At 32.7% G+C, this 21,365-nt stretch overlaps 13 non-coding genes across 13 annotated transcripts; all 13 read right to left on the reverse strand.

Annotated features, from left to right (window-relative positions):
- Positions 1 to 967: 967 nt before the first annotated feature.
- Positions 968 to 1,041, reverse strand: TRNAI-AAU (transfer RNA isoleucine (anticodon AAU)). The gene has a single exon. It is a non-coding gene; the product is annotated as a tRNA-Ile (tRNA).
- A 1,588-nt stretch (positions 1,042 to 2,629) lies between these two features.
- Positions 2,630 to 2,703, reverse strand: TRNAI-AAU (transfer RNA isoleucine (anticodon AAU)). Its single transcript has one exon. It is a non-coding gene; the product is annotated as a tRNA-Ile (tRNA).
- A 1,587-nt stretch (positions 2,704 to 4,290) lies between these two features.
- Positions 4,291 to 4,364, reverse strand: TRNAI-AAU (transfer RNA isoleucine (anticodon AAU)). Its single transcript has one exon. It is a non-coding gene; the product is annotated as a tRNA-Ile (tRNA).
- A 1,588-nt stretch (positions 4,365 to 5,952) lies between these two features.
- TRNAI-AAU (transfer RNA isoleucine (anticodon AAU)) lies at positions 5,953 to 6,026 on the reverse strand. The gene has a single exon. It is a non-coding gene; the product is annotated as a tRNA-Ile (tRNA).
- A 1,588-nt stretch (positions 6,027 to 7,614) lies between these two features.
- Positions 7,615 to 7,688, reverse strand: TRNAI-AAU (transfer RNA isoleucine (anticodon AAU)). Its single transcript has one exon. It is a non-coding gene; the product is annotated as a tRNA-Ile (tRNA).
- A 1,586-nt stretch (positions 7,689 to 9,274) lies between these two features.
- Positions 9,275 to 9,348, reverse strand: TRNAI-AAU (transfer RNA isoleucine (anticodon AAU)). Its single transcript has one exon. It is a non-coding gene; the product is annotated as a tRNA-Ile (tRNA).
- Positions 9,349 to 10,936: 1,588 nt separating this feature from the next.
- Positions 10,937 to 11,010, reverse strand: TRNAI-AAU (transfer RNA isoleucine (anticodon AAU)). The gene has a single exon. It is a non-coding gene; the product is annotated as a tRNA-Ile (tRNA).
- A 1,591-nt stretch (positions 11,011 to 12,601) lies between these two features.
- TRNAI-AAU (transfer RNA isoleucine (anticodon AAU)) lies at positions 12,602 to 12,675 on the reverse strand. The gene has a single exon. It is a non-coding gene; the product is annotated as a tRNA-Ile (tRNA).
- Positions 12,676 to 14,254: 1,579 nt separating this feature from the next.
- Positions 14,255 to 14,328, reverse strand: TRNAI-AAU (transfer RNA isoleucine (anticodon AAU)). Its single transcript has one exon. It is a non-coding gene; the product is annotated as a tRNA-Ile (tRNA).
- A 1,587-nt stretch (positions 14,329 to 15,915) lies between these two features.
- On the reverse strand, positions 15,916 to 15,989 carry TRNAI-AAU (transfer RNA isoleucine (anticodon AAU)). The gene has a single exon. It is a non-coding gene; the product is annotated as a tRNA-Ile (tRNA).
- Positions 15,990 to 17,574: 1,585 nt separating this feature from the next.
- Positions 17,575 to 17,648, reverse strand: TRNAI-AAU (transfer RNA isoleucine (anticodon AAU)). The gene has a single exon. It is a non-coding gene; the product is annotated as a tRNA-Ile (tRNA).
- Positions 17,649 to 19,236: 1,588 nt separating this feature from the next.
- On the reverse strand, positions 19,237 to 19,310 carry TRNAI-AAU (transfer RNA isoleucine (anticodon AAU)). The gene has a single exon. It is a non-coding gene; the product is annotated as a tRNA-Ile (tRNA).
- Positions 19,311 to 20,897: 1,587 nt separating this feature from the next.
- On the reverse strand, positions 20,898 to 20,971 carry TRNAI-AAU (transfer RNA isoleucine (anticodon AAU)). Its single transcript has one exon. It is a non-coding gene; the product is annotated as a tRNA-Ile (tRNA).
- Positions 20,972 to 21,365: the final 394 nt, after the last annotated feature.

The raw sequence follows: 21,365 nt of genomic DNA on the forward strand, positions 1-21,365 counted from the left end.
AGGCAGTCCTCTGTTATAAAGCTTGAAACAATTGTAAGTGGCTGATATGCAAATATGGAAATACAGAAAAACTGTCAATTCAATGCTAGGATAATATAAGGGGTGATGCTCCAACTGAAATTGGTCCTAGGCATTTAGGTTTCTAGTATCTATATTCTCCTTTAAAAAAATAGGTAACTTTTTATATATTATCATTGGGTTTGGTCAAATATTCTACATAATACCTATTGCATCCCTGAGCTTATTAGAAACTTGAAATAATATATATAAAGTTTTTAATTTCTTTTCTTTGCATTTAAAAGATGAGCGCACTTCAGTGGATGCCATTGCTCAGGTGAGGGTTCCATGGTGTAATTGTTAGCACCCTGGACTTTGAATCTAGTAATCTGAGTTCATATCTCATGGGAGCTAACATTGTTTATTTTCCTTTTGTTCAAAGCTCCATTTTCATTCAATGTATGAGTATTGCAAATCTTCATTTAAAATTCATATAAATTCCATCATCTTCAGTGGTGTCCTTTGTTTAAACTCATTTTTAAACTTATCAAATCAGAAGTATGTCAAATATTTGGAAATAAGAAAAGATGCAATAAGAATGCAGAGATCCATTACTTGTGCTCTGGTCTTTAGAAATTCTCCATTTTTTTTACTTCAGTGTGCACTAATGAGAGGGGAGCACATATCTTCTTCTTCTTCTAGTAACACCTAGTGCCCTCTATGTTTGAGCAGCAATATAATAACTGATTAATTTGCCCTTGCATATCTTAGTTATGCCATATTGCTTGATTTGAGACAAAAGTCACTGAGCCACGTAGAGAAAAATCTTCATCAGCCAAAGGATGACACTCCCACTGGCTTCTGATATGTATTTGAAGAGATTTTGTGATATATGTGTCTATGATGTTTTCAAGTATTCATGCACTCCACCGATGAGCTTATTCCATTCCTGTCCATCAAGAAAAGCAAATGGCCTATACGGGGATCGAACCCGTGACCTTGGCGTTATTAGCACCACGCTCTAACCAACTGCGCTAACCGGCCACATATATTACTGCAAGCAAACACAAAACTGGCAAATATATCTCAAAGCACAGATCATATTTTGTTTTTATAGCATTTCATTTTTCAAAAAAAAGCTTAAGCCATAGAGTCACTTGAAGCATGGGTATCATAAAAATGCTCCAGTTTCTTTCCACATTACAAAATAAAAATAAATATTAGATAGGATAATTACAAAGATTAAGGCATCTAGTAATAGTATAAAAATAGACAATTTAGACTAGGAATATATGCAAATCTAAGCAAAATCAATCTAAAAAATCTAATACACAATTTTTAATTGTAAATTTACAGATTGTTGAAAAAGATAATCCAGGATGTAATCCATTATGTATTAAATTTAGTATGTTTTACCAAGTTGTGTATGAATAACTTTTAACACAAAAAAATAAATATTGGGGAAGTAGCTTAATGTGCCTATTGGAAATAAAGAATGCTAGCCCATTTTGGAATGCAAACCTTAAGAAAATACAAACTTCAATCCATAGGAAAGCACTTTTTATTCAGTCTACACTCTGTAATCATACTATAGCTTAATTTACAAATTGTGATGTCATTATCAGACTTAACTCACAAGAGACTTTCATCCTTGGTCTATAAAAAAGGCAGTCCTCTGTTATAAAGCTTGAAACAATTGTAAGTGGCTGATATGCAAATATGGAAATACTGAAAAACTGTCAATTCAATGCTAGGATAATATAAGGGGTGATGCTCCAACTGAAATTGGTCCTAGGCATTTAGGTTTCTAGTATCTATATTCTCCTTTAAAAAAATAGGTAACTTTTTATATATTATCATTGGGTTTGGTCAAATATTCTACATAATACCTATTGCATCCCTGAGCTTATTAGAAACTTGAAATAATATATATAAAGTATTGAATTTCTTTTCTTTGCATTTAAAAGATGAGCGCACTTCAGTGGATGCCATTGCTCAGGTGAGGGTTCCATGGTGTAATTGTTAGCACCCTGGACTTTGAATCTAGTAATCTGAGTTCATATCTCATGGGAGCTAACATTGTTTATTTTCCTTTTGTTCAAAGCTCCATTTTCATTCAATGTATGAGTATTGCAAATCTTCATTTAAAATTCATATAAATTCCATCATCTTCAGTGGTGTCCTTTGTTTAAACTCATTTTTAAACTTATCAAATCAGAAGTATGTCAAATATTTGGAAATAAGAAAAGATGCAATAAGAATGCAGAGATCCATTACTTGTGCTCTGGTCTTTAGAAATTCTCCATTTTTTTTACTTCAGTGTGCACTAATGAGAGGGGAGCACATATCTTCTTCTTCTTCTAGTAACACCTAGTGCCCTCTATGTTTGAGCAGCAATATAATAACTGATTAATTTGCCCTTGCATATCTTAGTTATGCCATATTGCTTGATTTGAGACAAAAGTCACTGAGCCACGTAGAAAAAAATCTTCATCAGCCAAAGGATGACACTCCCACTGGCTTCTGATATGTATTTGAAGAGATTTTGTGATATATGTGTCTATGATGTTTTCAAGTATTCATGCACTCCACCGATGAGCTTATTCCATTCTTGTCCATCAAGAAAAGCAAATGGCCCATACGGGGATCGAACCCGTGACCTTGGCGTTATTAGCACCACACTCTAACCAACTGCGCTAACCGGCCACAGATATTACTGCAAGCAAACACAAAACTGGCAAATATATCTCAAAGCACAGATCATATTTTGTTTTTATAGCATTTCATTTTTCAAAAAAAGCATAAGCCATAGAGTCACTTGAAGCATGGGTATCATAAAAATGCTCCAGTTTCTTTCCACATTACAAAATAAAAATAAATATTAGATAGGATAATTACAAAGATTAAGGCATCTAGTAATAGTATAAAAATAGACAATTTAGACTAGGAGTATATGCAAATCTAAGCAAAATCAATCTAAAAAATCTAATACACAATTTTTAATTGTAAATTTACAGATTGTTGAAAAAGATAATCCAGGATGTAATCCATTATGTATTAAATTTAGTATGTTTTACCAAGTTGTGTATGAATAACTTTTAACACAAAAAAATAAATATTGGGGAAGTAGCTTAATGTGCCTATTGGAAATAAAGAATGCTAGCCCATTTTGGAAAGCAAACCTTGAGAAAATACAAACTTCAATCCATAGGAAAGCACTTTTTATTCAGTCTACACTCTGTAATCATACTATAGCTTAATTTACAAATTGTGATGTCATTATCAGACTTAACTCACAAGAGACTTTCATCCTTGGTCTATAAAAAAGGCAGTCCTCTGTTATAAAGCTTGAAACAATTGTAAGTGGCTGATATGCAAATATGGAAATACAGAAAAACTGTCAATTCAATGCTATTATAACATAAGGGGTGATGCTCCAACTGAAATTGGTCCTAGGCATTTAGGTTTCTAGTATCTATATTCTCCTTTAAAAAAATAGGTAACTTTTTATATATTATCATTGGGTTTGGTCAAATATTCTACATAATACCTATTGCATCCCTGAGCTTATTAGAAACTTGAAATAATATATATAAAGTTTTTAATTTCTTTTCTTTGCATTTAAAAGATGAGCGCACTTCAGTGGATGCCATTGCTCAGGTGAGGGTTCCATGGTGTAATTGTTAGCACCCTGGACTTTGAATCTAGTAATCTGAGTTCATATCTCATGGGAGCTAACATTGTTTATTTTCCTTTTGTTCAAAGCTCCATTTTCATTCAATGTATGAGTATTGCAAATCTTCATTTAAAATTCATATAAATTCCATCATCTTCAGTGGTGTCCTTTGTTTAAACTCATTTTTAAACTTATCAAATCAGAAGTATGTCAAATATTTGGAAATAAGAAAAGATGCAATAAGAATGCAGAGATCCATTACTTGTGCTCTGGTCTTTAGAAATTCTCCATTTTTTTTACTTCAGTGTGCACTAATGAGAGGGGAGCACATATCTTCTTCTTCTTCTAGTAACACCTAGTGCCCTCTATGTTTGAGCAGCAATATAATAACTGATTAATTTGCCCTTGCATATCTTAGTTATGCCATATTGCTTGATTTGAGACAAAAGTCACTGAGCCACGTAGAGAAAAATCTTCATCAGCCAAAGGATGACACTCCCACTGGCTTCTGATATGTATTTGAAGAGATTTTGTGATATATGTGTCTATGATGTTTTCAAGTATTCATGCACTCCACCGATGAGCTTATTCCATTCCTGTCCATCAAGAAAAGCAAATGGCCTATACGGGGATCGAACCCGTGACCTTGGCGTTATTAGCACCACGCTCTAACCAACTGCGCTAACCGGCCACATATATTACTGCAAGCAAACACAAAACTGGCAAATATATCTCAAAGCACAGATCATATTTTGTTTTTATAGCATTTCATTTTTCAAAAAAAAGCTTAAGCCATAGAGTCACTTGAAGCATGGGTATCATAAAAATGCTCCAGTTTCTTTCCACATTACAAAATAAAAATAAATATTAGATAGGATAATTACAAAGATTAAGGCATCTAGTAATAGTATAAAAATAGACAATTTAGACTAGGAATATATGCAAATCTAAGCAAAATCAATCTAAAAAATCTAATACACAATTTTTAATTGTAAATTTACAGATTGTTGAAAAAGATAATCCAGGATGTAATCCATTATGTATTAAATTTAGTATGTTTTACCAAGTTGTGTATGAATAACTTTTAACACAAAAAAATAAATATTGGGGAAGTAGCTTAATGTGCCTATTGGAAATAAAGAATGCTAGCCCATTTTGGAATGCAAACCTTAAGAAAATACAAACTTCAATCCATAGGAAAGCACTTTTTATTCAGTCTACACTCTGCAATCATACTATAGCTTAATTTACAAATTGTGATGTCATTATCAGACTTAACTCACAAGAGACTTTCATCCTTGGTCTATAAAAAAGGCAGTCCTCTGTTATAAAGCTTGAAACAATTGTAAGTGGCTGATATGCAAATATGGAAATACTGAAAAACTGTCAATTCAATGCTAGGATAATATAAGGGGTGATGCTCCAACTGAAATTGGTCCTAGGCATTTAGGTTTCTAGTATCTATATTCTCCTTTAAAAAAATAGGTAACTTTTTATATATTATCATTGGGTTTGGTCAAATATTCTACATAATACCTATTGCATCCCTGAGCTTATTAGAAACTTGAAATAATATATATAAAGTATTGAATTTCTTTTCTTTGCATTTAAAAGATGAGCGCACTTCAGTGGATGCCATTGCTCAGGTGAGGGTTCCATGGTGTAATTGTTAGCACCCTGGACTTTGAATCTAGTAATCTGAGTTCATATCTCATGGGAGCTAACATTGTTTATTTTCCTTTTGTTCAAAGCTCCATTTTCATTCAATGTATGAGTATTGCAAATCTTCATTTAAAATTCATATAAATTCCATCATCTTCAGTGGTGTCCTTTGTTTAAACTCATTTTTAAACTTATCAAATCAGAAGTATGTCAAATATTTGGAAATAAGAAAAGATGCAATAAGAATGCAGAGATCCATTACTTGTGCTCTGGTCTTTAGAAATTCTCCATTTTTTTTACTTCAGTGTGCACTAATGAGAGGGGAGCACATATCTTCTTCTTCTTCTAGTAACACCTAGTGCCCTCTATGTTTGAGCAGCAATATAATAACTGATTAATTTGCCCTTGCATATCTTAGTTATGCCATATTGCTTGATTTGAGACAAAAGTCACTGAGCCACGTAGAAAAAAATCTTCATCAGCCAAAGGATGACACTCCCACTGGCTTCTGATATGTATTTGAAGAGATTTTGTGATATATGTGTCTATGATGTTTTCAAGTATTCATGCACTCCACCGATGAGCTTATTCCATTCTTGTCCATCAAGAAAAGCAAATGGCCCATACGGGGATCGAACCCGTGACCTTGGCGTTATTAGCACCACGCTCTAACCAACTGAGCTAACCGGCCACAGATGTTACTGCAAGCAAACACAAAACTGGCAAATGTACCTCAAAGCACAGATCTGATTTTGTTTTTATAGCATTTCATTTTTCAAAAAAAAGCTTAAGCCATAGAGTCACTTGAAGCATGGGTATCATAAAAATGCTCCAGTTTCTTTCCACATTACAAAATAAAAATAAATATTAGATAGGATAATAACAAAGATTAAGGCATCTACTAATAGTATAAAAATAGACAATTTATTCAAGGAGTATATGCAAATCTAAGCAAAATCAATCTAAAAAATCTAATACACAATTTTTAATTGTAAATTTACAGATTGTTGAAAAAGATAATCCCAGGATGTAATCCATTATGTATTAAATTTAGTATGTTTTACCAAGTTGTGTTTGAATAACTTTTAACACAAAAAAATATATATTGGGGAAGTAACTTAATGTGCCCATTGGAAATAAAGAATGCTAGCCCATTTTGGAATGCAAAGCTTAAGAAAATACAAACTTCAATCCATAGGAAAGCACTTTTTATTCAGTCTACACTCTGTAATCATACTATAGCTTAATTTACAAATTGTGATGTCATTATCAGACTTAACTCACAAGAGACTTTCATCCTTGGTCTATAAAAAAGGCAGTCCTCTGTTATAAAGCTTGAAACAATTGTAAGTGGCTGATATGCAAATATGGAAATACTGAAAAACTGTCAATTCAATGCTAGGATAATATAAGGGGTGATGCTCCAACTGAAATTGGTCCTAGGCATTTAGGTTTCTAGTATCTATATTCTCCTTTAAAAAATAGGTTACTTTTTATATATTATCATTGGGTTTGGTCAAATATTCTACATAATACCTATTGCATCCCTGAGTTTATTAGAAACTTGAAATAATATATATAAAGTATTGAATTTCTTTTCTTTGCATTTAAAATATGAGCGCACTTCAGTGGATGCCATTGCTCAGGTGAGGGTTCCATGGTGTAATTGTTAGCACCCTTGACTTTGAATCTAGTAATCTGAGTTCATATCTCATGGGAGCTAACATTGTTTATTTTCCTTTTGTTCAAAGCTCCATTTTCATTCAATGTATGAGTATTGCAAATCTTCATTTAAAATTCATATAAATTCCATCATCTTCAGTGGTGTCCTTTGTTTAAACTCATTTTTAAACTTATCAAATCAGAAGTATGTCAAATATTTGGAAATAAGAAAAGATGCAATAAGAATGCAGAGATCCATTACTTGTGCTCTGGTCTTTAGAAATTCTCCATTTTTTTTACTTCAGTGTGCACTAATGAGAGGGGAGCACATATATTCTTCTTCTTCTAGTAACACCTAGTGCCCTCTATGTTTGAGCAGCAATATAATAACTGATTAATTTGCCCTTGCATATCTTAGTTATGCCATATTGCTTGATTTGAGACAAAAGTCACTGAGCCACGTAGAGAAAAATCTTCATCAGCCAAAGGATGACACTCCCACTGGCTTCTGATATGTATTTGAAGAGATTTTGTGATATATGTGTCTATGATGTTTTCAAGTATTCATGCACTCCACCGATGAGCTTATTCCATTCTTGTCCATCAAGAAAAGCAAATGGCCCATACGGGGATCGAACCCGTGACCTTGGCGTTATTAGCACCACACTCTAACCAACTGCGCTAACCGGCCACAGATATTACTGCAAGCAAACACAAAACTGGCAAATATATCTCAAAGCACAGATCATATTTTGTTTTTATAGCATTTCATTTTTCAAAAAAAGCATAAGCCATAGAGTCACTTGAAGCATGGGTATCATAAAAATGCTCCAGTTTCTTTCCACATTACAAAATAAAAATAAATATTAGATAGGATAATTACAAAGATTAAGGCATCTAGTAATAGTATAAAAATAGACAATTTAGACTAGGAGTATATGCAAATCTAAGCAAAATCAATCTAAAAAATCTAATACACAATTTTTAATTGTAAATTTACAGATTGTTGAAAAAGATAATCCAGGATGTAATCCATTATGTATTAAATTTAGTATGTTTTACCAAGTTGTGTATGAATAACTTTTAACACAAAAAAATAAATATTGGGGAAGTAGCTTAATGTGCCTATTGGAAATAAAGAATGCTAGCCCATTTTGGAAAGCAAACCTTGAGAAAATACAAACTTCAATCCATAGGAAAGCACTTTTTATTCAGTCTACACTCTGTAATCATACTATAGCTTAATTTACAAATTGTGATGTCATTATCAGACTTAACTCACAAGAGACTTTCATCCTTGGTCTATAAAAAAGGCAGTCCTCTGTTATAAAGCTTGAAACAATTGTAAGTGGCTGATATGCAAATATGGAAATACAGAAAAACTGTCAATTCAATGCTATTATAACATAAGGGGTGATGCTCCAACTGAAATTGGTCCTAGGCATTTAGGTTTCTAGTATCTATCTTCTCCTTTAAAAAATAGGTTACTTTTTATATATTATCATTGGGTTTGGACAAATATTCTACATAATACCTATTGCATCCCTGAGCTTATTAGAAACTTGAAATAATATATATAAAGTATTGAATTTCTTTTCTTTGCATTTAAAAGATGAGCGCACTTCAGTAGATGCCATTGCTCTGGTGAGGGTTCCATGGTGTAATTGTTAGCACCCTGGACTTTGAATCTAGTAATCTGAGTTCATATCTAGTGGGAGCTAACATTGTTTATTTTCCTTTTGTTCAAAGCTCCATTTTCATTCAATGTATGAGTATTGCAAATCTTCATTTAAAATTCATATAAATTCCATCATCTTCAGTGGTGTCCTTTGTTTAAACTCATTTTTAAACTTATCAAATCAGAAGTATGTCAAATATTTGGAAATAAGAAAAGATGCAATAAGAATGCAGAGATCCATTACTTGTGCTCTGGTCTTTAGAAATTCTCCATTTTTTTTACTTCAGTGTGCACTAATGAGAGGGGAGCACATATCTTCTTCTTCTTCTAGTAACACCTAGTGCCCTCTATGTTTGAGCAGCAATATAATAACTGATTAATTTGCCCTTGCATATCTTAGTTATGCCATATTGCTTGATTTGAGACAAAAGTCACTGAGCCATGTAGAGAAAAAGCTTCATCAGCCAAAGGATGACACTCCCACTGGCTTCTGATATGTATTTGAAGAGATTTTGTGATATATGTGTCTATGATGTTTTCAAGTATTCATGCACTCCACCGATGAGCTTATTCCATTCTTGTCCATCAAGAAAAGTAAATGGCCAATACGGGGATCGAACCCGTGACCTTGGCGTTATTAGCACCACACTCTAACCAACTGAGCTAACCGGCCACAGATGTTACTGCAAGCAAACACAAAACTGGCAAATGTACCTCAAAGCACAGATCTGATTTTGTTTTTATAGCATTTCATTTTTCAAAAAAAAGCTTAAGCCATAGAGTCACTTGAAGCATGGGTATCATAAAAATGCTCCAGTTTCTTTCCACATTACAAAATAAAAATAAATATTAGATAGGATAATAACAAAGATTAAGGCGTCTAGTAATAGTATAAAAATAGATAATTTAGACTAGGAGTATATGCAAATCTAAGCAAAATCAATCTAAAAAATCTAATACACAATTTTTAATTGTAAATTTACAGATTGTTGAAAAAGATAATCCCAGGATGTAATCCATTATGTATTAAATTTAGTATGTTTTACCAAGTTGTGTATGAATAACTTTTAACACAAAAAAATATATATTGGGGAAGAAGCTTAATGTGCCCATTGGAAATAAAGAATGCTAGCCCATTTTGGAATGCAAAGCTTAAGAAAATACAAACTTCAATCCATAGGAAAGCACTTTTTATTCAGTCTACACTCTGTAATCATACTATAGCTTAATTTACAAATTGTGATGTCATTATCAGACTTAACTCACAAGAGACTTTCATCCTTGGTCTATAAAAAAGGCAGTCCTCTGTTATAAAGCTTGAAACAATTGTAAGTGGCTGATATTCAAATATGGAAATACAGAAAAACTGTCAATTCAATGCTAGGATAATATAAGGGGTGATGCTCCAACTGAAATTGGTCCTAGGCATTTAGGTTTCTAGTATCTATATTCTCCTTTAAAAAATAGGTTACTTTTTATAAATTATCATTGGGTTTGGTCAAATATTCTACATAATACCTATTGCATCCCTGAGCTTATTAGAAACTTGAAATAATATATATAAAGTATTGAATTTCTTTTCTTTGCATTTAAAAGATGAGTGCACTTCAGTGGATGCCATTGCTCAGGTGAGGGTTCCATGGTGTAATTGTTAGCACCCTGGACTTTGAATCTAGTAATCTGAGTTCATATCTCATGGGAGCTGACATTGTTTATTTTCCTTTTGTTCAAAGCTCCATTTTCATTCAATGTATGAGTATTGCAAATCTTCATTTAAAATTCATATAAATTCCATCATCTTCAGTGGTGTCCTTTGTTTAAACTCATTTTTAAACTTATCAAATCAGAAGTATGTCAAATATTTGGAAATAAGAAAAGATGCAATAAGAATGCAGAGATCCATTACTTGTGCTCTGGTCTTTAGAAATTCTCAATTTTTTTTACTTCAGTGTGCACTAATGAGAGGGGAGCACATATCTTCTTCTTCTTCTAGTAACACCTAGTGCCCTCTATGTTTGAGCAGCAATATAATAACTGATTAATTTGCCCTTGCATATCTTAGTTATGCCATATTGCTTGATTTGAGACAAAAGTCACTGAGCAACGTAGAGAAAAATCTTCATCAGCCAAAGGATGACACTCCCACTGGCTTCTGATATGTATTTGAAGAGATTTTGTGATATATGTGTCTATGATGTTTTCAAGTATTCATGCACTCCACCGATGAGCTTATTCCATTCTTGTCCATCAAGAAAAGCAAATGGCCCATACGGGGATCGAACCCGTGACCTTGGCGTTATTAGCACCACGCTCTAACCAACTGCGCTCACCGGCCACAGATATTACTGCAAGCAAACACAAAACTGGCAAATATATCTCAAAGCACAGATCATATTTTGTTTTTATAGCATTTCATTTTTCAAAAAAAAGCTTAAGCCATAGAGTCACTTGAAGCATGGGTATCATAAAAATGCTCCAGTTTCTTTCCACATTACAAAATAAAAATAAATATTAGATAGGATAATAACAAAGATTAAGGCATCTAGTAATAGTATAAAAATAGACAATTTAGACAAGGAGTATATGCAAATCTAAGCAAAATCAATCTAAAAAATCTAATACACAATTTTTAATTGTAAATTTACAGATTGTTGAAAAAGATAATCCCAGGATGTAATCCATTATGTATTAAATTTAGTATGTTTTACCAAGTTGTGTATGAATAACTTTTAACACAAAAAAATATATATTGGGGAAGAAGCTTAATGTGCCCATTGGAAATAAAGAATGCTAGCCCATTTTGGAATGCAAAGCTTAAGAAAATACAAACTTCAATCCATAGGAAAGCACTTTTTATTCAGTCTACACTCTGTAATCATACTATAGCTTAATTTACAAATTATGATGTCATTATCAGACTTAACTCACAAGAGACTTTCATCCTTGGTCTATAAAAAAGGCAGTCCTCTGTTATAAAGCTTGAAACAATTGTAAGTGGCTGATATGCAAATATGGAAATACAGAAAAACTGTCAATTCAATGCTAGGATAATATAAGGGGTGATGCTCCAACTGAAATTGGTCCTAGGCATTTAGGTTTCTAGTATCTATATTCTCCTTTAAAAAATAGGTTACTTTTTATATATTATCATTGGGTTTGGTCAAATATTCTACATAATACCTATTGCATCCCTGAGCTTATTAGAAACTTGAAATAATATATATAAAGTATTGAATTTCTTTTCTTTGCATTTAAAAGATGAGCGCACTTCAGTGGATGCCATTGCTCAGGTGAGGGTTCCATGGTGTAATTGTTAACACCCTGGACTTTGAATCTAGTAATCTGAGTTCATATCTCATGGGAGCTAACATTGTTTATTTTCCTTTTGTTCAAAGCTCCATTTTCATTCAATGTATGAGTATTGCAAATCTTCATTTAAAATTCATATAAATTCCATCATCTTCAGTGGTGTCCTTTGTTTAAACTCATTTTTAAACTTATCAAATCAGAAGTATGTCAAATATTTGGAAATAAGAAAAGATGCAATAAGAATGCAGAGATCCATTACTTGTGCTCTGGTCTTTAGAAATTCTCCATTTTTTTTACTTCAGTGTGCACTAATGAGAGGGGAGCACATATCTTCTTCTTCTTCTTCTAGTAACACCTAGTGCCCTCTATGTTTGAGCAGCAATATAATAACTGATTAATTTGCCCTTGCATATCTTAGTTATGCCATATTGCTTGATTTGAGACAAAAGTCACTGAGCCACGTAGAGAAAAATCTTCATCAGCCAAAGGATGACACTCCCACTGGCTTCTGATATGTATTTGAAGAGATTTTGTGATATATGTGTCTATGATGTTTTCAAGTATTCATGCACTCCACCGATGAGCTTATTCCATTCTTGTCCATCAAGAAAAGCAAATGGCCCATACGGGGATCGAACCCGTGACCTTGGCGTTATTAGCACCACGCTCTAACCAACTGCGCTAACCGGCCACAGATATTACTGCAAGCAAACACAAAACTGGCAAATATATCTCAAAGCACAGATCATATTTTGTTTTTATAGCATTTCATTTTTTAAAAAAAAGCTTAAGCCATAGAGTCACTTGAAGCATGGGTATCATAAAAATGCTCCAGTTTCTTTCCACATTACAAAATAAAAATAAATATTAGATAGGATAATTACAAAGATTAAGGCATCTAGTAATAGTATAAAAATAGACAATTTAGACTAGGAGTATATGCAAATCTAAGCAAAATCAATCTAAAAAATCTAATACACAATTTTTAATTGTAAATTTACAGATTGTTGAAAAAGATAATCCAGGATGTAATTCATTATGTATTAAATTTAGTATGTTTTACCAAGTTGTGTATGAATAACTTTTAACACAAAAAAATAAATATTGGGGAAGTAGCTTAATGTGCCTATTGGAAATAAAGAATGCTAGCCCATTTTGGAATGCAAACCTTAAGAAAATACAAACTTCAATCCATAGGAAAGCACTTTTTATTCAGTCTACACTCTGTAATCATACTATAGCTTAATTTACAAATTGTGATGTCATTATCAGACTTAACTCACAAGAGACTTTCATCCTTGGTCTATAAAAAAGGCAGTCCTCTGTTATAAAGCTTGAAACAATTGTAAGTGGCTGATATGCAAATATGGAAATACAGAAAAACTGTCAATTCAATGCTAGGATAACATAAGGGGTGATGCTCCAACTGAAATTGGTCCTAGGCATTTAGGTTTCTAGTATCTATCTTCTCCTTTAAAAAATAGGTTACTTTTTATATATTATCATTGGGTTTGGACAAATATTCTACATAATACCTATTGCATCCCTGAGCTTATTAGAAACTTGAAATAATATATATAAAGTATTGAATTCCTTTTCTTTGCATTTAAAAGATGAGCGCACTTCAGTAGATGCCATTGCTCAGGTGAGGGTTCCATGGTGTAATTGTTAGCACCCTGGACTTTGAATCTAGTAATCTGAGTTCGTATCTCGTGGGAGCTAACATTGTTTATTTTCCTTTTGTTCAAAGCTCCATTTTCATTCAATGTATGAGTATTGCAAATCTTCATTTAAAATTCATATAAATTCCATCATCTTCAGTGGTGTCCTTTGTTTAAACTCATTTTTAAACTTATCAAATCAGAAGTATGTCAAATATTTGGAAATAAGAAAAGATGCAATAAGAATCCATTACTTGTGCTCTGGTCTTTAGAAATTCTCAATTTTTTTTACTTCAGTGTGCACTAATGAGAGGGGAGCACATATCTTCTTATTCTTCTAGTAACACCTAGTGCCCTCTATGTTTGAGCAGCAATATAATAACTGATTAATTTGCCCTTGCATATCTTAGTTATGCCATATTGCTTGATTTGAGACAAAAGTCACTGAGCCACGTAGAGAAAAATCTTCATCAGCCAAAGGATGACACTCCCACTGGCTTCTGATATGTATTTGAAGAGATTTTGTGATATATGTGTCTATGATGTTTTCAAGTATTCATGCACTCCACCGATGAGCTTATTCCATTCTTGTCCATCAAGAAAAGCAAATGGCCCATACGGGGATCGAACCCGTGACCTTGGCGTTATTAGCACCACGCTCTAACCAACTGCGCTATCCGGCCACAGATATTACTACAGGCAAACACAAAACTGGCAAATATATCTCAAAGCACAGATCATATTTTGTTTTTATAGCATTTCATTTTTCAAAAAAAAGCTTAAGCCATAGAGTCACTTGAAGCATGGGTATCATAAAAATGCTCCAGTTTCTTTCCACATTACAAAATAAAAATAAATATTAGATAGGATAATTACAAAGATTAAGGCATCTAGTAATAGTATAAAATAGACAATTTAGACTAGGAGTATATGCAAATCTAAGCAAAATCAATCTAAAAAATCTAATACACAATTTTTAATTGTAAATTTACAGATTGTTGAAAAAGATAATCCAGGATGTAATCCATTATGTATTAAATTTAGTATGTTTTACCAAGTTGTGTTTGAATAACTTTTAACACAAAAAAATATATATTGGGGAAGTAACTTAATGTGCCCATTGGAAATAAAGAATGCTAGCCCATTTTGGAATGCAAAGCTTAAGAAAATACAAACTTCAATCCATAGGAAAGCACTTTTTATTCAGTCTACACTCTGTAATCATACTATAGCTTAATTTACAAATTGTGATGTCATTATCAGACTTAACTCACAAGAGACTTTCATCCTTGGTCTATAAAAAAGGCAGTCCTCTGTTATAAAGCTTGAAACAATTGTAAGTGGCTGATATGCAAATATGGAAATACTGAAAAACTGTCAATTCAATGCTAGGATAATATAAGGGGTGATGCTCCAACTGAAATTGGTCCTAGGCATTTAGGTTTCTAGTATCTATATTCTCCTTTAAAAAAATAGGTAACTTTTTATTTATTATCATTGGGTTTGGTCAAATATTCTACATTATACCTATTGCATCCCTGAGCTTATTAGAAACTTGAAATAATATATATAAAGTATTGAATTTCTTTTCTTTGCATTTAAAAGATGAGCGCACTTCAGTGGATGCCATTGCTCAGGTGAGGGTTCCATGGTGTAATTGTTAGTACCCTGGACTTTGAATCTAGTAATCTGAGTTCATATCTCATGGGAGCTAACATTGTTTATTTTCCTTTTGTTCAAAGCTCCATTTTCATTCAATGTATGAGTATTGCAAATCTTCATTTAAAATTCATATAAATTCCATCATCTTCAGTGGTGTCCTTTGTTTAAACTCATTTTTAAACTTATCAAATCAGAAGTATGTCAAATATTTGGAAATAAGAAAAGATGCAATAAGAATGCAGAGATCCATTACTTGTGCTCTGGTCTTTAGAAATTCTCCATTTTTTTTACTTCAGTGTGCACTAATGAGAGGGGAGCACATATCTTCTTCTTCTTCTAGTAACACCTAGTGCCCTCTATGTTTGAGCAGCAATATAATAACTGATTAATTTGCCCTTGCATATCTTAGTTATGCCATATTGCTTGATTTGAGACAAAAGTCACTGAGCCACGTAGAGAAAAATCTTCATCAGCCAAAGGATGACACTCTCACTGGCTTCTGATATGTATTTGAAGAGATTTTGTGATATATGTGTCTATGATGTTTTCAAGTATTCATGCACTCCACCGATGAGCTTATTCCATTCCTGTCCATCAAGAAAAGCAAATGGCCTATACGGGGATCGAACCCGTGACCTTGGCGTTATTAGCACCACGCTCTAACCAACTGCGCTAACCGGCCACATATATTACTGCAAGCAAACACAAAACTGGCAAATATATCTCAAAGCACAGATCATATTTTGTTTTTATAGCATTTCATTTTTCAAAAAAAGCTTAAGCCATAGAGTCACTTGAAGCATGGGTATCATAAAAATGCTCCAGTTTCTTTCCACATTACAAAATAAAAATAAATATTAGATAGGATAATTACAAAGATTAAGGCATCTAGTAATAGTATAAAATAGACAATTTAGACTAGGAGTATATGCAAATCTAAGCAAAATCAATCTAAAAAATCTAATACACAATTTTTAATTGTAAATTTACAGATTGTTGAAAAAGATAATCCAGGATGTAATCCATTATGTATTAAATTTAGTATGTTTTACCAAGTTGTGTTTGAATAACTTTTAACACAAAAAAATATATATTGGGGAAGTAACTTAATGTGCCCATTGGAAATAAAGAATGCTAGCCCATTTTGGAATGCAAAGCTTAAGAAAATACAAACTTCAATCCATAGGAAAGCACTTTTTATTCAGTCTACACTCTGTAATCATACTATAGCTTAATTTACAAATTGTGATGTCATTATCAGACTTAACTCACAAGAGACTTTCATCCTTGGTCTATAAAAAAGGCAGTCCTCTGTTATAAAGCTTGAAACAATTGTAAGTGGCTGATATGCAAATATGGAAATACTGAAAAACTGTCAATTCAATGCTAGGATAATATAAGGGGTGATGCTCCAACTGAAATTGGTCCTAGGCATTTAGGTTTCTAGTATCTATATTCTCCTTTAAAAAATAGGTAACTTTTTATATATTATCATTGGGTTTGGTCAAATATTCTACATAATACCTATTGCATCCCTGAGCTTATTAGAAACTTGAAATAATATATATAAAGTATTGAATTTCTTTTCTTTGCATTTAAAAGATGAGCGCACTTCAGTGGATGCCATTGCTCAGGTGAGGGTTCCATGGTGTAATTGTTAGCACCCTGGACTTTGAATCTAGTAATCTGAGTTCATATCTCATGGGAGCTAACATTGTTTATTTTCCTTTTGTTCAAAGCTCCATTTTCATTCAATGTATGAGTATTGCAAATCTTCATTTAAAATTCATATAAATTCCATCATCTTCAGTGGTGTCCTTTGTTTAAACTCATTTTTAAACTTATCAAATCAGAAGTATGTCAAATATTTGGAAATAAGAAAAGATGCAATAAGAATGCAGAGATCCATTACTTGTGCTCTGGTCTTTAGAAATTCTCCATTTTTTTTACTTCAGTGTGCACTAATGAGAGGGGAGCACATATCTTCTTCTTCTTCTAGTAACACCTAGTGCCCTCTATGTTTGAGCAGCAATATAATAACTGATTAATTTGCCCTTGCATATCTTAGTTATGCCATATTGCTTGATTTGAGACAAAAGTCACTGAGCCACGTAGAGAAAAATCTTCATCAGCCAAAGGATGACACTCCCACTGGCTTCTGATATGTATTTGAAGAGATTTTGTGATATATGTGTCTATGATGTTTTCAAGTATTCATGCACTCCACCGATGAGCTTATTCCATTCTTGTCCATCAAGAAAAGCAAATGGCCCATACGGGGATCGAACCCGTGACCTTGGCGTTATTAGCACCACGCTCTAACCAACTGAGCTAACCGGCCACAGATGTTACTGCAAGCAAACACAAAACTGGCAAATGTACCTCAAAGCACAGATCTGATTTTGTTTTTATAGCATTTCATTTTTCAAAAAAAAGCTTAAGCCATAGAGTCACTTGAAGCATGGGTATCATAAAAATGCTCCAGTTTCTTTCCACATTACAAAATAAAAATAAATATTAGATAGGATAATAACAAAGATTAAGGCATCTACTAATAGTATAAAAATAGACAATTTATTCAAGGAGTATATGCAAATCTAAGCAAAATCAATCTAAAAAATCTAATACACAATTTTTAATTGTAAATTTACAGATTGTTGAAAAAGATAATCCCAGGATGTAATCCATTATGTATTAAATTTAGTATGTTTTACCAAGTTGTGTTTGAATAACTTTTAACACAAAAAAATATATATTGGGGAAGTAACTTAATGTGCCCATTGGAAATAAAGAATGCTAGCCCATTTTGGAATGCAAAGCTTAAGAAAATACAAACTTCAATCCATAGGAAAGCACTTTTTATTCAGTCTACACTCTGTAATCATACTATAGCTTAATTTACAAATTGTGATGTCATTATCAGACTTAACTCACAAGAGACTTTCATCCTTGGTCTATAAAAAAGGCAGTCCTCTGTTATAAAGCTTGAAACAATTGTAAGTGGCTGATATGCAAATATGGAAATACTGAAAAACTGTCAATTCAATTCTAGGATAATATAAGGGGTGATGCTCCAACTGAAATTGGTCCTAGGCATTTAGGTTTCTAGTATCTATATTCTCCTTTAAAAAATAGGTTACTTTTTATATATTATCATTGGGTTTGGTCAAATATTCTACATAATACCTATTGCATCCCTGAGTTTATTAGAAACTTGAAATAATATATATAAAGTATTGAATTTCTTTTCTTTGCATTTAAAATATGAGCGCACTTCAGTGGATGCCATTGCTCAGGTGAGGGTTCCATGGTGTAATTGTTAGCACCCTTGACTTTGAATCTAGTAATCTGAGTTCATATCTCATGGGAGCTAACATTGTTTATTTTCCTTTTGTTCAAAGCTCCATTTTCATTCAATGTATGAGTATTGCAAATCTTCATTTAAAATTCATATAAATTCCATCATCTTCAGTGGTGTCCTTTGTTTAAACTCATTTTTAAACTTATCAAATCAGAAGTATGTCAAATATTTGGAAATAAGAAAAGATGCAATAAGAATGCAGAGATCCATTACTTGTGCTCTGGTCTTTAGAAATTCTCCATTTTTTTTACTTCAGTGTGCACTAATGAGAGGGGAGCACATATATTCTTCTTCTTCTAGTAACACCTAGTGCCCTCTATGTTTGAGCAGCAATATAATAACTGATTAATTTGCCCTTGCATATCTTAGTTATGCCATATTGCTTGATTTGAGACAAAAGTCACTGAGCCACGTAGAGAAAAATCTTCATCAGCCAAAGGATGACACTCCCACTGGCTTCTGATATGTATTTGAAGAGATTTTGTGATATATGTGTCTATGATGTTTTCAAGTATTCATGCACTCCACCGATGAGCTTATTCCATTCTTGTCCATCAAGAAAAGCAAATGGCCCATACGGGGATCGAACCCGTGACCTTGGCGTTATTAGCACCACACTCTAACCAACTGCGCTAACCGGCCACAGATATTACTGCAAGCAAACACAAAACTGGCAAATATATCTCAAAGCACAGATCATATTTTGTTTTTATAGCATTTCATTTTTAAAAAAAAAGCATAAGCCATAGAGTCACTTGAAGCATGGGTATCATAAAAATGCTCCAGTTTCTTTCCACATTACAAAATAAAAATAAATATTAGATAGGATAATTACAAAGATTAAGGCATCTAGTAATAGTATAAAAATAGACAATTTAGACTAGGAGTATATGCAAATCTAAGCAAAATCAATCTAAAAAATCTAATACACAATTTTAAATTGTAAATTTACAGATTGTTGAAAAAGATAATCCAGGATGTAATCCATTATGTATTAAATTTAGTATGTTTTACCAAGTTGTGTATGAATAACTTTTAACACAAAAAAATAAATATTGGGGAAGTAGCTTAATGTGCCTATTGGAAATAAAGAATGCTAGCCCATTTTGGAAAGCAAACCTTGAGAAAATACAAACTTCAATCCATAGGAAAGCACTTTTTATTCAGTCTACACTCTGTAATCATACTATAGCTTAATTTACAAATTGTGATGTCATTATCAGACTTAACTCACAAGAGACTTTCATCCTTGGTCTATAAAAAAGGCAGTCCTCTGTTATAAAGCTTGAAACAATTGTAAGTGGCTGATATGCAAATATGGAAATACAGAAAAACTGTCAATTCAATGCTATTATAACATAAGGGGTGATGCTCCAACTGAAATTGGTCCTAGGCATTTAGGTTTCTAGTATCTATCTTCTCCTTTAAAAAATAGGTTACTTTTTATATATTATCATTGGGTTTGGACAAATATTCTACATAATACCTATTGCATCCCTGAGCTTATTAGAAACTTGAAATAATATATATAAAGTATTGAATTTCTTTTCTTTGCATTTAAAAGATGAGCGCACTTCAGTAGATGCCATTGCTCAGGTGAGGGTTGCATGGTGTAATTGTTAGCACCCTGGACTTTGAATCTAGTAATCTGAGTTCATATCTAGTGGGAGCTAACATTGTTTATTTTCCTTTTGTTCAAAGCTCCATTTTCATTCAATGTATGAGTATTGCAAATCTTCATTTAAAATTCATATAAATTCCATCATCTTCAGTGGTGTCCTTTGTTTAAACTCATTTTTAAACTTATCAAATCAGAAGTATGTCAAATATTTGGAAATAAGAAAAGATGCAATAAGAATGCAGAGATCCATTACTTGTGCTCTGGTCTTTAGAAATTCTCCATTTTTTTTACTTCAGTGTGCACTAATGAGAGGGGAGCACATATCTTCTTCTTCTTCTAGTAACACCTAGTGCCCTCTATGTTTGAGCAGCAATATAATAACTGATTAATTTGCCCTTGCATATCTTAGTTATGCCATATTGCTTGATTTGAGACAAAAGTCACTGAGCCATGTAGAGAAAAAGCTTCATCAGCCAAAGGATGACACTCCCACTGGCTTCTGATATGTATTTGAAGAGATTTTGTGATATATGTGTCTATGATGTTTTCAAGTATTCATGCACTCCACCGATGAGCTTATTCCATTCTTGTCCATCAAGAAAAGCAAATGACCCATACGGGGATCAAACCCGTGACCTTGGCGTTATTAGCACCACGCTCTAACCAACTGAGCTAACCAGCCACAGATGTTACTGCAAGCAAACACAAAACTGGCAAATGTACCTCAAAGCACAGATCTGATTTTGTTTTTATAGCATTTCATTTTTCAAAAAAAAGCTTAAGCCATAGAGTCACTTGAAGCATGGGTATCATAAAAATGCTCCAGTTTCTTTCCACATTACAAAATAAAAATAAATATTAGATAGGATAATAACAAAGATTAAGGCGTCTAGTAATAGTATAAAAATAGATAATTTAGACTAGGAGTATATGCAAATCTAAGCAAAATCAATCTAAAAAATCTAATACACAATTTTTAATTGTAAATTTACAGATTGTTGAAAAAGATAATCCCAGGATGTAATCCATTATGTATTAAATTTAGTATGTTTTACCAAGTTGTGTATGAATAACTT

Source organism: Pseudophryne corroboree, chromosome 11 (genome assembly GCF_028390025.1).
Source record: "Pseudophryne corroboree isolate aPseCor3 chromosome 11, aPseCor3.hap2, whole genome shotgun sequence".
Lineage (NCBI taxonomy): Eukaryota > Metazoa > Chordata > Amphibia > Anura > Myobatrachidae > Pseudophryne > Pseudophryne corroboree.